The 14,555-nt window shown below is 40.5% G+C and overlaps 1 protein-coding gene across 1 annotated transcript in view; it reads left to right on the forward strand.

Moving 5' to 3' along the window:
- Positions 1-9,040: 9,040 nt before the first annotated feature.
- The window catches only part of sgcd (sarcoglycan, delta (dystrophin-associated glycoprotein)), a 305,616-nt gene continuing 300,101 nt past the window's right edge, over positions 9,041-14,555 (forward strand). Inside the window, exon 1 of the mRNA XM_071506502.1 lies at positions 9,041-9,952. The gene's annotated coding sequence lies outside the window, so the exon portion shown is untranslated. The remainder of the gene's footprint in view (positions 9,953-14,555) is intronic.

Here is a 14,555-nt window from a genome sequence, read left to right on the forward strand (position 1 = left end):
ATTTTAGTGTTGTGCCCATTTCTGTCTTTTTTATTCACTCGTGAAATAGTTGCTGTTGATGCAACTTAATCAGACAGAAATAGGGTCATTTGGCAATCTTTAGTTTGCCATAAAAAAGAAAAAAACTGAATCTCATAATATTTTTTAATTTAGAGAGTTTTGCCAATATCACACGACAACATGGCCATGGTAAGCAAGAATGACTTGATAAGATTTATTGAAACAAACATAAAAATCAGGCCACTGAGAAACACCAGCTGTGTCCCAATTCAGGTGCTACAGAGGATGTGGCAAAGGCGAAGGCCAAACTGAAATGAGACGGACTGATTCATAGAAGTTTTTTTTTTACTTTGTGTCACCAACTGTGCCCACCTCTACAGCTGTGTTGCAATGTGCGGCTACTCTTCCCTAACAACCTTGACAATATGTAACTTTCTCTTAAAAAAAATGAGGTTTCAAGGCCTGTGGTTTTAACAGCTGTACCTGTAGCTGTTCAACTGAGCTAAATTACAATATTTTTTTCTCAGGTTCTCTACTGGTGTTGTTTGCTTTCATTGTTGGCACACAATGAATCTTATAGGGATAGGTTAGGGCCATGACGGATCCACCTGTTGAATCCTTTCTTGCCCAGGAAAAGGAGACCACATTTCTCAGCTGAATTTGAAGTAGCCTTCAAAAATGGGACAGCTTGGCCGTGCCGCTGTGACATAATTGGTCTTCAAATGCAGCTTCCAAAGAATTTGGGCCCTGAATTGGTACATTGCTACTGTCTGATATAATTAGTAAAGACATTAAATATATGTGAAATGTTGACAACTCAACTGGCAGGTGGTCATTCCAGCCAAATATCAGTTGTCGGGGTTACAACATGTAGATGTATGGGTAGAATTGTTGTAGGTTTGTGGTTTTCTACAGGTGCAATCCCATTTTTCTGGCCTGGCTGGTACTTAATATCAAAATGATAGTTTGCAAGTTGTACTACCGACCATTGTTCCAGTCCTTCCACTTTGGCAGTGGGTAGTGCTCCAATTTGAATGAAATTTTCATTGTGAGTCATTATGAGTCATCAGCTTCAGTTCTCATAGGCCATTGCCCCTTCCTTCACATTCTTGAGATAACACTGCCCCAAGGCCCACAAAGCAGCAAAGGGCAGTTTAAAATCTGCAGTCAGGATGGATGTTTCTAACAGTTTGTGTTTCAGCAGGTTAAAAGATTGTTTTCATCCCAATTCATGGGGAAAATCTTTTTTTTTTCACTAATCAGCAGATAATTTAGGGGCTTTGCCACATGTGCAAATCCAGCAATGAAATGGCAGTATTATCCTGCTGACAACACCAGATGCTGCAGAGTTCTGTATCTGTGGGGGATGGGGATTGAAGTTAAGGTTTGAGCCCAGGGATCCAGAGACACTGCCCTCTGGCCTTTCCTTTGTGCAGTCTCTTTCCTTGCTTCCAGAGAATTACATCCCACTTAGGTAGGCCTTGGTTTGTATGAAAGCACCCCCTATCTTCCTGTGGGAGTGCTGTTCCTCATCCCCTTTCTCTATAGCAGCTGATTACTCCAGTCCAGTCAGTCACCTCTAGACTCAAAGCCACTGGGCTTCCTTCCTTGGACTTTCTTCTACAAACTTGGCTCCTCAGAGATAGGTGTATTGCACAGTCCCCAGGTTTCTTTCTCATGGTTCAGTTTTAAGTCCATCTCTCTATTAAAAACCATTTGTCTTCACCTGCAAAAGCCAGAGCTTACTTTCCTGTGCACATGCTTTGCTCTTGCCACAAGGTAATCCAGACACTCAGTGACAGTGTGCGGCTCCTCTCTGCTTCACGTTGGTAAGGCTTTCTCTTGTGCTTGTTGTCCTTGGCTGACTTCATGAGGAAAACCACCCAATGCACATCAATGAGATCGCTTTAGTTGTTAAATCCAAATACCTGGCAGCTTGGCAGGAGGGGTCATCTTCACTCTGCCATCTCATTTGGGCATTGTTCGTTTCACACACATACACACCTGTCACCTAATCACGAGGGGAAAAAACACACGCAATGTTCACATGTAAAAGAACAAAAACTCTGAATGTGTTGTGGAGGCACAGCACATACATGTATATAACACGTGTATATTAATAAGCTAATTAATATTACATAGTTTTACACATGCACTCACACACACTCCAACAATTGGGTAGGCATGGAGAAAACAAGCAGATGAGAAACCCCAGACATGTCTCTCATGGGAACATGATCATTCTCCATCATCGTCTCTGTGGCTGGCTGACTTCGCCCACAACAAATACACTTCTTCTTTGTCTGCCTCTCTTTGTGTTTCCATGATTTCTCCTTTTTCTCTGTCTCTCTCACTTTCTTCTCTCCATCTGCCGACTTTTCACTCCATCTCAGTCAGATTGTTTCACTCTGTTGTCCACCGATGGTCACTGCAAAAATCTACATCTCATGAAGCCTTTTTCCAGTACAAACAATACAAGCTTATCACTGTTTTTCAAGCATTTCTTCCAATCAAGTAACATGTTTTTTTTCTTTCATTCAAATGTGATGATTATATTAACATATTATTCAACAGCTACCAAGGACACCTGGACCATTTTATATTTTATTTTTTATCTTTGGCTCAGTGGGCATTGTCCTTTTTAAAGCTTTTTGAATGAAAAGTAGAAAGCCTTAACCACTTATTCATTCCATCATTGTCTATTTATTCATCCTGTCAATTGTTGTAAATAAAAATGAAATCAAATCATTTGGAGAAACATGAAAAAGCTCAAATCTGGTGAATGTTTCATTTAAGGCACTAAGCTTTCGTAAATGTGCAGCTGGTTGACTGTTTGGTAACAGCCATCTACGCTACGCAATCTGCTTCAGTTTGAAGGACTTTTAGCTCCCAAACCAATTGTCTATAAGATTTGAAAATTATGGAGGATGTTGTGTGCCAAACCCCCCTTTGACCAGTGAGTCCAGCATTTCTCAAAGGGGTCTTATTAGAATATTCTTGTCCTTAACTATTGATTGTTAAAGGTCCTGTATTGTATAAAGAGAGAGATTTCCATGTGTTTGTTTTTGTTTTTTGTTTTTTTAAAGCAGGTCTAGGTTCTATATTAATACCGTGAAAGTATCAAAGCCTCAGTCCACAGAGAAATGCACACAGCCTGTATTCAGAAACTGAGCCTGAAAACCAGCCGTCAGGACTTCTGGAACTTTGTGATGTCACAACAAAGCAGTCACAAGTCTCAGCCACATCCCAAGCCTGACCTGTTGTTACTAGAGCTCCAGAGAGAATCCTGAGAGAGATGTAAAGCTATGTTAAAAGGATTTTGGTGCTTAAAACAACAAATATATCTTTTTATGGACATCAAAACTTCAAATAAAACACCAAAGAAGTGTAAAATATAGGACCTTTAGAACTTTTTTTTATAGATTTTGTAACATTGGAAAAATGTGGGAAAGATGGACCCCGGCAAGAACAAAGTTATTTGGATTTAGGAATCCAAGTCTCCTTAAGCTTTCAAAAAAATCTTCAGTCTTTCTGACACAAATCATGTCTGTCATCAGTTTGAGTTTGACCAAATGAAAAACGTATAAAGTAGTCAGATGAAAGTTCCTGTGGGTGTTAAATTCAACTGCACCTTTAAATGAAAAACATTTCATTTAATAGTTTTTAATAGTTTTTAAAATGCTAAGCCACTGCTGGTCAAAGACCTGCAACTGTAACAGTGTCAGCCCAGATCTGATCAATGAATCAGTTCACATGTTTGTTTTCAAAGACTTAAATAAAAACCTTACAGAGCTCAGGCTGGGAAATTAAAAAGATCTTAAATCTTTTGTGACCAGAATTTGTTTTATTCATTTCTAAAAGCTTTTCACCCTGACACAGACTGCGTTCATGAAGAGCCGCTTTCCAGTGCAACCAACTCTGTGAGATTTGTCACATCTTTTTATATGGAAATGACTTTCATGTTTAATTTCCTTTTGTGCAGTTTTTTCTGTTACACAAACAGAACACATATTTTCCCCCTATAGCTTCTGCGTATTTTCCCTACTTCCAAAACAGCATTAAAACAATGTGTTTCTGTGCCAGCAGAAACATTACACACATGCATAATTTAAATGAGTGTTAGCTTTGTTTCTATACTGAAGCGGCACACTTTCCATTTGGTACAAAGCGCTGCTTATCCATCTCTGTTTCACCATCAGCAGTCACAGCCTGCTCTCATTGCCAAGTACATTCTGACAGGAAAGAGGAATTAGCGAGTGATGTTTCACAGTTATTGCAACAGGCAACAAGCACAAACAGGAATGAGATCAACACTGTCTGAACACAGAACACCTCACCACATGCAAAACATCTACAATTCATTTTCTATTGAAGGTAAATTGAATATTTTGAAAAAAAAGATTTGGAGTTATGGACATTCATTCATTTATTTAGTAGACGTATAAAGTTACAGAAACAGAGCTATGTGCTGTAAAAAAAAATTTAAAAAGCAGATCTAGTTTGGCTTCGTTTGGAAGAAATAAACAAATGAAAATTCCATCCTCTCGTTCATTTGAACAGCAGAGGTGCTAAAAGACACAAACAAAAACATAGAGGGTCATCCAGCAAGACACTGCAACCTGGTTTTACTGGACTGCAATGTAACACATGCTGCAGGGTGCTGGATCGGCCAGTCAGATATGTACAGACTTTGTGTAATCTACCACAAGTAGATGACTTTTTAAACTGAACCAAGTATTTCAGCTTTTTCAGTTTACTTCACAACCCTTGCAATGAAAGATAAAACAATTTCCACCATGATAACTTCTCTCACGGATGTGTTTCTCAAATTGGACTTCCTAGATCATATTTCATGGTCTCACTAAGGCAACACACCGGCACCAACATAGCCCTTTGCATTGCTCTAATGTCAGGCTGATTGTGGTCTGAATACCCCTTTCCAGTCTACAGCCAGCAGCTCTAAGAGGCTTAGCTTGAGCTACTACTGTTAGCATGCTAACATGATAACAATGACAGTGATAACAGGATGATATTTACCAGGTGTAGGATCTACCATGTTCACTACGCTATCTTACATTTATAGCATGCAAAGTATGAGCCACCAGGACCTCTGTAACGTTGTGATGTCACAACCAAGCAGTCAATGCCCTCAGCCACACCCCAAGCCTAGTCCACCTGGATCCACCATCAAATCTTGCAGGACTTGGTTTCTCTGAGTGTTCTTACCTGAAATCTGCTGTATTATCATTTGATCATTCAGAAAACAGTGAGCCAATCAAAGGAGAGGCTCCGAGCTCAGAGGCTCGGAGCCTCTCTTCTGATTGGCTCACTGACTTCCAGAGAGAGGCCTGAGAGAGGAGATTTAAAACTACACTGAGATGGTTTTGGTTCTTATGGATGTCAATTCTTCAAATGAAACACTGAAAAAGTGTTAAATATGGGACCTTAAAAAGACTTTTTTATTTTATATAATTATATATATATATATATATTTTTTTTTATTATAAAAAAAAATTATAATTTTAAAATTTAAAAAATATTTCAAAAAACATTTATGAAGATGGCAAACATTTATTTTCTTCATGAAAAGAACCCATAGCACATAGCACCTCTGTTTCAAGTCTAGTTACAAACTTCAGTTTTTCTAATGTGAAACGAGAATCAGTCCACTAACACGAGAGCCATTCCAATCTCATTTGGCTCCAGACACATGAGTTATGATCCACTGCTTGATTTTGAGCTATTAGATTATTTCATTAACTCAGTGAAACATAAAATTCCAATTAGGAAGAAGTCTGTGTGTCACTGCCAAATGTAAAAATGGGGTGATTAGCTTACTAATTTACACTTTCACTGGCATTAGCTTTGCATTGATGTGCGCAGGGTCCGGCCGGGATGCTGCAGCCTCATTGCTGCTGAGTCAACACTTCAATTTACCTCTAAACACTAAACAAACTAAACAATAGGGAAATACAGGATCAGGTGGAACAAAATCTTTACAGAAATGTATAGAAAGCAAATTTAAGTGGAAAGTTACAGCAGTATATTGAGCTTATTTAAGACATTTTATTTGAAATTTTAACAGGAAAACTGAATTTGTACAACTATGGTAAGTTCAATAGGTCAAAGTTAAACCTAAAGTGTATCTGTAAACTGTGATGTTTTCAATGGACAGTTAAGGTAATCATTTTACTTTTGGCCTTTATTTTCTTTCCCAAATGAGTCATAATAACATGGAGGTTCTTTTTGAACCTCTCTTATTGTCTGAGTGCCATTTCTTGTGCAATCAGACTTAGTATGTGTGCTGTGTTCACAGATATGGTGAGTATATTACAATACAATGTCATTATTACTGATTAAAATAATGGTCAGAACTGTGAAAATATTACCAAACAGTTTCTTGTTTGGTGAAAAGTTGAATATACCTGAAAATGAATATAACTCTATAACTTCCTATAATTTCCTAATATTTAGATTAAATTTGAACAGGACTGAAAAGACAGAATTACTTGGCTTATTTGTGAATTAATTTTTAGAATGTGTTATAACTGCGTCCCACATTTTTCCATATCATTAACTTGCTAATCACATCTTCTCTAATAGGAGTTAGCCACAGTAGCATGACACCTGGTAAAAAGGGAAAGCATATGTGCCAAAAAAACAAATAGTCAGTGAAAAAGTACAGTTGTGGCTTGTCCTCTTTAAAGGTCCCATATTTTACACATTTCCAGTGTTTTCTTTGAAGTGTTGAGATCCATCAGAAGATATATCTCTGTGTACTTTTACAGAGGCTCCGGACCACTGAATGAGTGATTGAATAAAAATATAGCAGATTTCAGGAAAACACTCAGAGAAACCAGATCTTGCAAAGTTAGATGGTGGGTCCAGGTGGCTTGGGGTGTGGCTGAAGGTGGTGACTGCTTTGTTGTGACATCACAAAGTTCCAGAAGTCCTGACAGCTTGTTTAAGGCTCAGTTTATGAATACAGGCTGTGTGCATTTCTCTGTGGACTGAAGCTTTGATACTTTCACAGTATTAACATAGAACCTAGACCTGCTTTACAATCAAAAAGCACAAGGAAATCTCACTTCAAACAATGAAGGACCTTTAAAGCAGGATGTGCAGCTGAGGTATCTGAGGCAGCTGAGTATCTCATGTCCGGACAAACCAGTTTATTGTGTGGTTATGGGTAAAGGTCACAAGTAATGATTCCCTTCCTTCTACCATAAACTGTGTCCTGACAAGCACTAAGTCGTCAGTGGCAGATCCATAGTGGATAATCAACGGCGGGCAGCAACTCCAGCTGTTAATATCGATGGCTGCTTATGGAGGCATGTCTTTATAATTGCATGTGCTGCTCTGACATACTGTTTGCTGCACTAAACCAAAAAAAAAGATTTTGATACGTGTGGTGTGTCTCAACAAGGACAAATTGAGCCCTGAGCAGATTTTGAGAAACTCTATTTATTCATTCCTCATCACTTTAAGGCAACAGCACAATATTATTTTCATAACAAGTATTGACTACTTTGATGCTATAGCTCTCTCAGCAAATTAGGCAGTGTGCATACGGGTATACTGTACGTGTGTGTGTTTGCAATTGTGCATATACGTGTGTTTGTTGTTTACTTACTACATGTGTATTAGTTTTGTTCTAGGGGTCATAGATGTTTTTTTCAACATCAGGCCCCCTTGCCCTCAGGTGACCCAGCCAGGGTTAACTAAATCCACATCTTGGCAGGAACAAGCCATGGACTTGCCCTCTTTATCCAAAGCCACCTGGTGGAGACCCGTAGCCCAGTCAGGGCTTTACAGAGCGAACACCCTGCAAAAACCACAGCAGCCAAACTTGAATTTGGAGAAGAATTACATTTGAGAAGTCATTGTTTATTTCTTTTATTTATCTATTCTTTGAATGCACACTTAGATTGGAAAATTTCACACAAAATACAAACTGCAGCCAGCACTGAGTAACCCACATTATATGATCAAGGCAAAAGATAAAAAGAAATTAATGCAAGTCTATAACGCTTCGCAAACACAGAGAGCACAAGGAATAAAACAGGCAATAACAAAGTAAAATACTAATCAAAGTAAAAAGAGGGATATTAAAAGAAGAAACGCAATGTAATGAAAAAGAATAAAGAATAACGAGATATGCAAAGGGCATGTGAATGCAAGTCTATAAAGTAAGTTTATGTACTGTGTTGTGTTTGTGCGTATAGGTGGCTGTAGTGTATCTGAGCGTGTGCCAGGGCCTTTTAGTGTCCGTGTGTTTTCTTTTGGTGCGCGAGCGCGTGCATCTTTAAATATTCTAATCGATGTTTACGACCCCTGGCGAGAGGAGAGCTGTCAGTATGCCAGCATCACTGCAGCTGGGGACTCTGCCACCTCCCCACCCCCCCAAACACACACACACACACACACACATTCTTGTCTTACTGTATTTGTGGGGACCCTAGCCCCTTATCCAAGCCATAAACCTCAAACAGCCATTTAAACCTGTGGGGTCCAGAACTTTGGTCCCCACAAAGCTATCAGACCCCACAAGTATAGCCTACACACACACACACACACACACACACACACACACACCACCACCACCACCACCACCACCACCACAACCTTTCCTCTCTCTCTCCACTAATTCTCTTTGCTCTCTCTCCCTCAGCAGCCATCACTCCTCACAGGTTTCTTTAACCTCTAAACCCTCATTCTTTCCTCCGTCTTGTCTTCTACTCCTCTCTCATGCTTTTCTTTGCCTTTGTATCCACCTCTCTCTCTCTCTCATAACTGTGTGTATGTGTGTGTCGCTCTCTCTTTTCGGTTTCAAATCAATCCCCCCCCCCAACTGCTGCAAGGAAAACTCCACCTACTCAGCGCTGTTAATGTAGTCACTGACAGTGTGAGCTGCTCTCCCTCTCTCCCCCTCTCTCTCTTTCTCTCCATGCATCTCTCTCACTCTCTCTCTCCCAGGCACCCCCCCCCCCACCACCAACCTTCCTCTTCCTCCTCCTCCCCCTCTTTGAGCATCCTCCTCTCTCACATCTCGTCTCTCCTCTTTCACATCGCTCTCCGGCTCCACTTGCGCTCGCAGCCTCCTGCCCGTCTGCTGGTCTCCTCTCTCCACCTATCCCCTTCTATTTCACACACACACACACATACACACACTCACACACACACACACACACACACACACACACACACATGCATGCATACACTCTCCGCTCTCTCGCCGTCTCCCCTCTCTTCCTCAGTCACACTCCGTCCTGTGCAGACTTGAGGAGCCCCGGAGAGGAGATGATTCTGGTGGTGATCCTGTTGGAGCTCTGATACTGATTTTTCTTTTTCATCTTTAAAAAACAGAAAACTAGACACTTAGCAATGTTGATGCAACAGCACCTCTTTCCTCTGTGCTGTGTTGATCTGCCTGCCTCCTGCCTAGAATCAGCCCATTTTGGGGGGATTTAAGCGACAGAGAGTGTGTGCTGCGCTGGCTGTGCGCTCTGCGGCTCTGGTGCGCTGGATCATCTTCTTCTCCTCGTCTTTATCTCTTCACTGAAGGATGCTCAGTTCTTTCCAGAGTCAGGAATATTACTACCGCAACTGTCAATACTCTGGCTGCTGCTGTCCACTTGTCTACCCCGGCAAGATCACAGTCTGAGGCACCCCGGTCCCCTGAGGGGAAGAAGAAGCATGTCAGAAGCACCCGTGCTGCACATGGAAATGAGCCGTCTGCCTCTGGTTCTGCTGGACTCCAGCCTCTAAACCAGACTTGAGAGTATATCCCAAAATCACTGAAAGGCTCTGAAGAAACTGGGGATCCTAGGAGTTCCTTTTCTGACCATCTGAAAATTCCTGTATCACTTTATTTCGAGGAGCACCAGCTGCTTAACCAGCTCTATGGTTTTCTGACTTATCCAAGGCTGTGATTTTGGCATCTGACTAAGAGGTAGGACTGCTTTTACTTTGACTTTGCTGTGTTGTTCTTTCTGTCTTTTTTCCCTCTGTCCTGCTCCTCCTGAGCAACATTGATTCTGCACTTTGGAGAGGAACGGCTCAGTCAGTCTCAGTGATGTGGCAGATTTTTGCTTTCCCGGATTGCTCTCTCGGTCTGCTAGATGCTTCATTTTTAAACCAAACTACGTCTACTATTGAGGTGGTAACGCTTCACACAGCTTCGTCTGATTAGTCAGGACAGGCACTTCTCTGTCCTGCTTACTATGCATCATCAGGGTCCGTGGCATTGTCCCTCACTGTGTTGTTTCTGCTCAGCCGGTTAGAAACGAATGGTACTGCAGCTGTGGAGCCAGAGGTGTTTAATGTTAAGTGGATTTCTAGAACCACAGAGCACCCGGCGTCTGTTCACACTGAGTTCGTCATGATCAGTCTTGATGAATCATTTTCTGTCACTTAGACCCAGATGACTCATTCAGTTTAAGTTTGTAGACAGATAAATGCTGAATATTACAAACTCTCCTCTTATTTTTTGGCTTATTCTGATCACATTTGATGCTTGTTAGCTGCTGTACTATTACTGGCTCATCATCCACATGAACTGGTACAAATAATTGGCACTAGATATGGACCATACCTATGAGGGCTGCTTTGCATCCAGATTGTGCATCGTACTGTATTTGGAAGTCTGCTCTACTATATATATATATATATATATATATATATATATATATATATATATATGAACTGGTGCATGGCTTATTCCCTGTCTGTAACGGTATATTATCTGTATGGAATCTGTATGGAGATCCAGATGTGGGGTAATTGCATTCAAGGGTTTCAGATGGATGGAGTGAGTATCACACCCCGTGTCTGAGCCGATGTTTGTCCACACCTCTGCTGGTCTGACTGGATCATGTTTGTGAGACGACGCTCAGACTTCAGGTTGATTGCGTTCCGAGATCTTCTGCATTTTCTGGTTCATCGCTCTTGAGCATTTGTTGAATAAATTACTCACATGAAAGTCAGTGGCTATGGAGACTACATACTCACTGATGCATTTATGATCCATCTATCCTATCTGAGTATATGGGTCCAAAGGGCTGTTAGGAAGATCTACACCAATAAGGCATTTAAAAAGCTTATGAAAAAGTTGTGATGTAAAGGCACAGTTGATATTATTGATTACAGTTAGGCTCCACACTGTAAAAAAAAACATCCAACAAAACAGATCATTTTTCTTATTCTGACTTCAAGGATAATTTAGCGCTACTAGCTTGAAACAACAGGTGCTGATATGAAGAGATATTATTTTATTTTGCACTTGTTTTGGCTTTTGTGGGAAATTGATCATAGTCGACTCGTTTGAGTCCAGTCATTCAGTCAGCAGTTTCTTACACTTACACTGTGAAAACAGTGTATCGTAAACAAATCAGTTCATTCTAATTATCTCTGTCAATAACTCATAATTGCCATCAATGCTTCATTTAGGTTTCCATTGGGGTGGAGTTACAGGCAGTGATTCTGAAAGCATGCACTACTGTAGGTAGAAAAATTCGACAAATTAATGTAAATACTGCAACAAATGGGTTCTCCATTTGCATCTTTGAAATGAATGGTGTTTGAGCCTAAAGTTCCAGATGTGTTACATCATGTTATTTCTGGAGGCTTTTGTTGGAACAACAACTTAAAAAGATGCTTTCTTTTAGGTTTTTTTTTTTTTTCCTTTTGTTGCTTATCTACATAGCCTCAAGCAAGATACTGTAGATGCATTGTGGGAGTTTTATAGAGATTGTAGACAAAAAAAATGCAAAGAACATGAAGATGAGACGATTCAATCTGGAGGGCTGTTCAGTGATTTGTGGGCACCAGTGAAAGATAAACAAATAAATGGAGTAGTCTATATTCTACTATCTGTAGGGCAAACACTGCCACAGAGGTGATTCATACAATGGCAGTTACCGGTGTTCATCAGGCTTACGTTCACTGGATTTGTTGAATATGTCGAGTTATTTCGAACCTGTCTTCATCTGATTCCGCTTCTTTCTAGACACATGTTGTATGTTTGTCATGATTTTCCAGATGATTTTTGGCAGATTTCGGCAAGAGATGATGTATCCTCTTTGGAGTTCTCTCAGTTGTCCCATGCTGTTTTGAAAACTACCATATCAAAGATCTGATTCATTGTAAATGCTGCAAACTGCTTGAATGTGCCCAATATGACCCACCTTTAATGCTATTTCTCTTTACATTCTTCCCTCTCCCCTCTGGCACTTCTGGGCTTTAAAATGTCATAAGTCTGTACTTAATTACCTGTCACCTGTTATTAAGATACACAAGCTCTACCCTGGCATCAGCTCTATAATCAAGGAAAAGCTTCACTGGAACAATAATGGAGGGAGTTTGTTCCCCTCCCATCTACAGTACATCATGTTTGGCCTGCTATGGCAGACAAAGACCTTCCACCAGAGTATTTGTCTTGTAAATTGTTCACTCAGACATGGTCACTCATGGCTGCCAAGGTAGTTTCTACCAGCACACCATGTAGTGGTGTATTCATCTTAGGGTGACTGGATTACCTTCTCCCACCAAGAGGATCAAAATTAACTAGAAGGTCACTCAGAGAGAGTAGACCCCCGCCTTGGTCAGTGTCAAACAACACAAACCAGACTTAAGACAAAAAAAATGAAATTCTTAGTAAATGATCTGGATCTGTTCTAAATTTTAATGGGTTCGTCCCTGGCCCATGATCCATTCCTCCATCAAGTTTGGTGCAAATCGGTTCTATAGTTTTCGCATAGTCCTGCTGACAAACAAACAGACAAGGGTGAGAACATTATCTCATTTGGCGCAGTAAATAATAAACAGCACAGTGTGATTATCAGTATTGAAAAATAAATACATGAAATTCAAATACATATTGTTTACAGTCATCTCAGTCCTGTTATTTGGTCTCACTGGGGAAGCAAACTAAACTTTTGATCGTCATAAAGTAAATGATCATCACTGCCACTAGATGTCACACTAGACCACCACCATCTCAGACCAAATCAAATGCTACGTCTGCCACACCTCTGGCCACTGTTTTCCCCCACAGCTACTGCATGTGGGTGGTCCGACCGGAGGACCAGCAGTTTCGCAGGAGGGACTCACGTGCACTGACATTCACACACAACCAAACATGCAGTAACATGCTAACATCCGCACAATGACAATATTGACATGCTAGTATTGAGCAGGTATAATGTTTGCCATGTCCACCATGTTGTTAGTGTGTTAACATTGGCACGAAACATAAATAGAACTGAGACTGATGGAAAAATGTCATTATTTTTGCAGGTATTTTATTTCATAAACCAAGGTGTCACCAGAGTAATTACAATTCATCCTGTGAGGAACATCAATGTGTGTCTGTCAGTGTGGTTCAAAATACTGATTATTTACTGCTGTTTCTCAAAAGCTTCTTTTTTTTCATATAATTGTATTCGTTGGACGTTTAATACACTAAACAACTCAGTTGGAAAAGGTTGATTTCACACACTTATGAGCACCAGTGAGGATTTAAAAAGATTTGAATCATAACATGATGACAGGAGTTGGGTTGCTTGCTTATATTGACGTCCCTGTGAATTAAGTGATCAAACTACACCAACAACTACAACCAATTTTTAATGTTAAACCCTCAAAGAATAATTCTAGGGGATTGTTTTTTAATCTAAAACTTCGATAGTTATTTCTTTACTCATAAAATGTTTAATATTGCACAGAAATACAGTCAGACTGCCAAATTTGACACACAAACCCAACCGGAGGTGATCGGTTTGGTTTATTTCTTCCAATACTTTCCATAGTCTAAAGGCTAACGCAAAGCATTGGTAACACACTGTCTCTTTCCACTGCATATCCACTTGTAAGACATATATGGAGGGGGGAAGAGATAGTGAGACGGAGAGAGAGGAAAGGAGACATGACAAAGCAGGAGACCGAGGAAAGAGAATGGAGGATGAAAGGAGGGAGACATGGGAGGAGTGGGAGACTGCAGGTGTTCATCAAGTGTCGACGAGAGCAAAGTCTCCAATCAGGAACCAGCGCCGCGTTGACGGACACTTGTATGAGACGGCTGGTAAAGAAACATGAATAATGTATTGTAAGGAAGAGTGATGAGCGATGCAGCAGGAGAGCAGAAGAAGCTGTGAGGCGTTTCCCTCCACGACATCCCTCCACATCAGCAAGCACTCAGGAATTACTTAGACTAAAAACCAACCCTGAACAAACTTCAATTATACACACACACACACACACACATACGGTGCATAACTACATTAGAGCGCAGAGGACGTCACCTGAAAGTCAGTAAAGTTGATTTGGAGCCAGAGGACAAGCTGCTGCGTCCTCCAGCATCTCAGCACCTTAAACAAATCAACTCATTTTAGTGGTTTTGATGACAGTCTTCACTGTCCTTGGGATACACACTTTAATATGTGTATATATGTGTGTGTGTGTGTGTGTGTGTGTGTGTGTGTGTGTGTGCATGGATGATGGACAGATAATGTATTTTTATGTAACTTATGTAACACCATGACGATACAAAGGAAGAG

The sequence above is a fragment of the Trachinotus anak genome, unplaced genomic scaffold (genome assembly GCF_046630095.1).
Source record: "Trachinotus anak isolate AG129_WGS33_773 ecotype Australia unplaced genomic scaffold, CSIRO_AGI_Tana_v1 ptg000020l, whole genome shotgun sequence".
NCBI classification, from domain to species: Eukaryota; Metazoa; Chordata; class Actinopteri; order Carangiformes; family Carangidae; genus Trachinotus; species Trachinotus anak.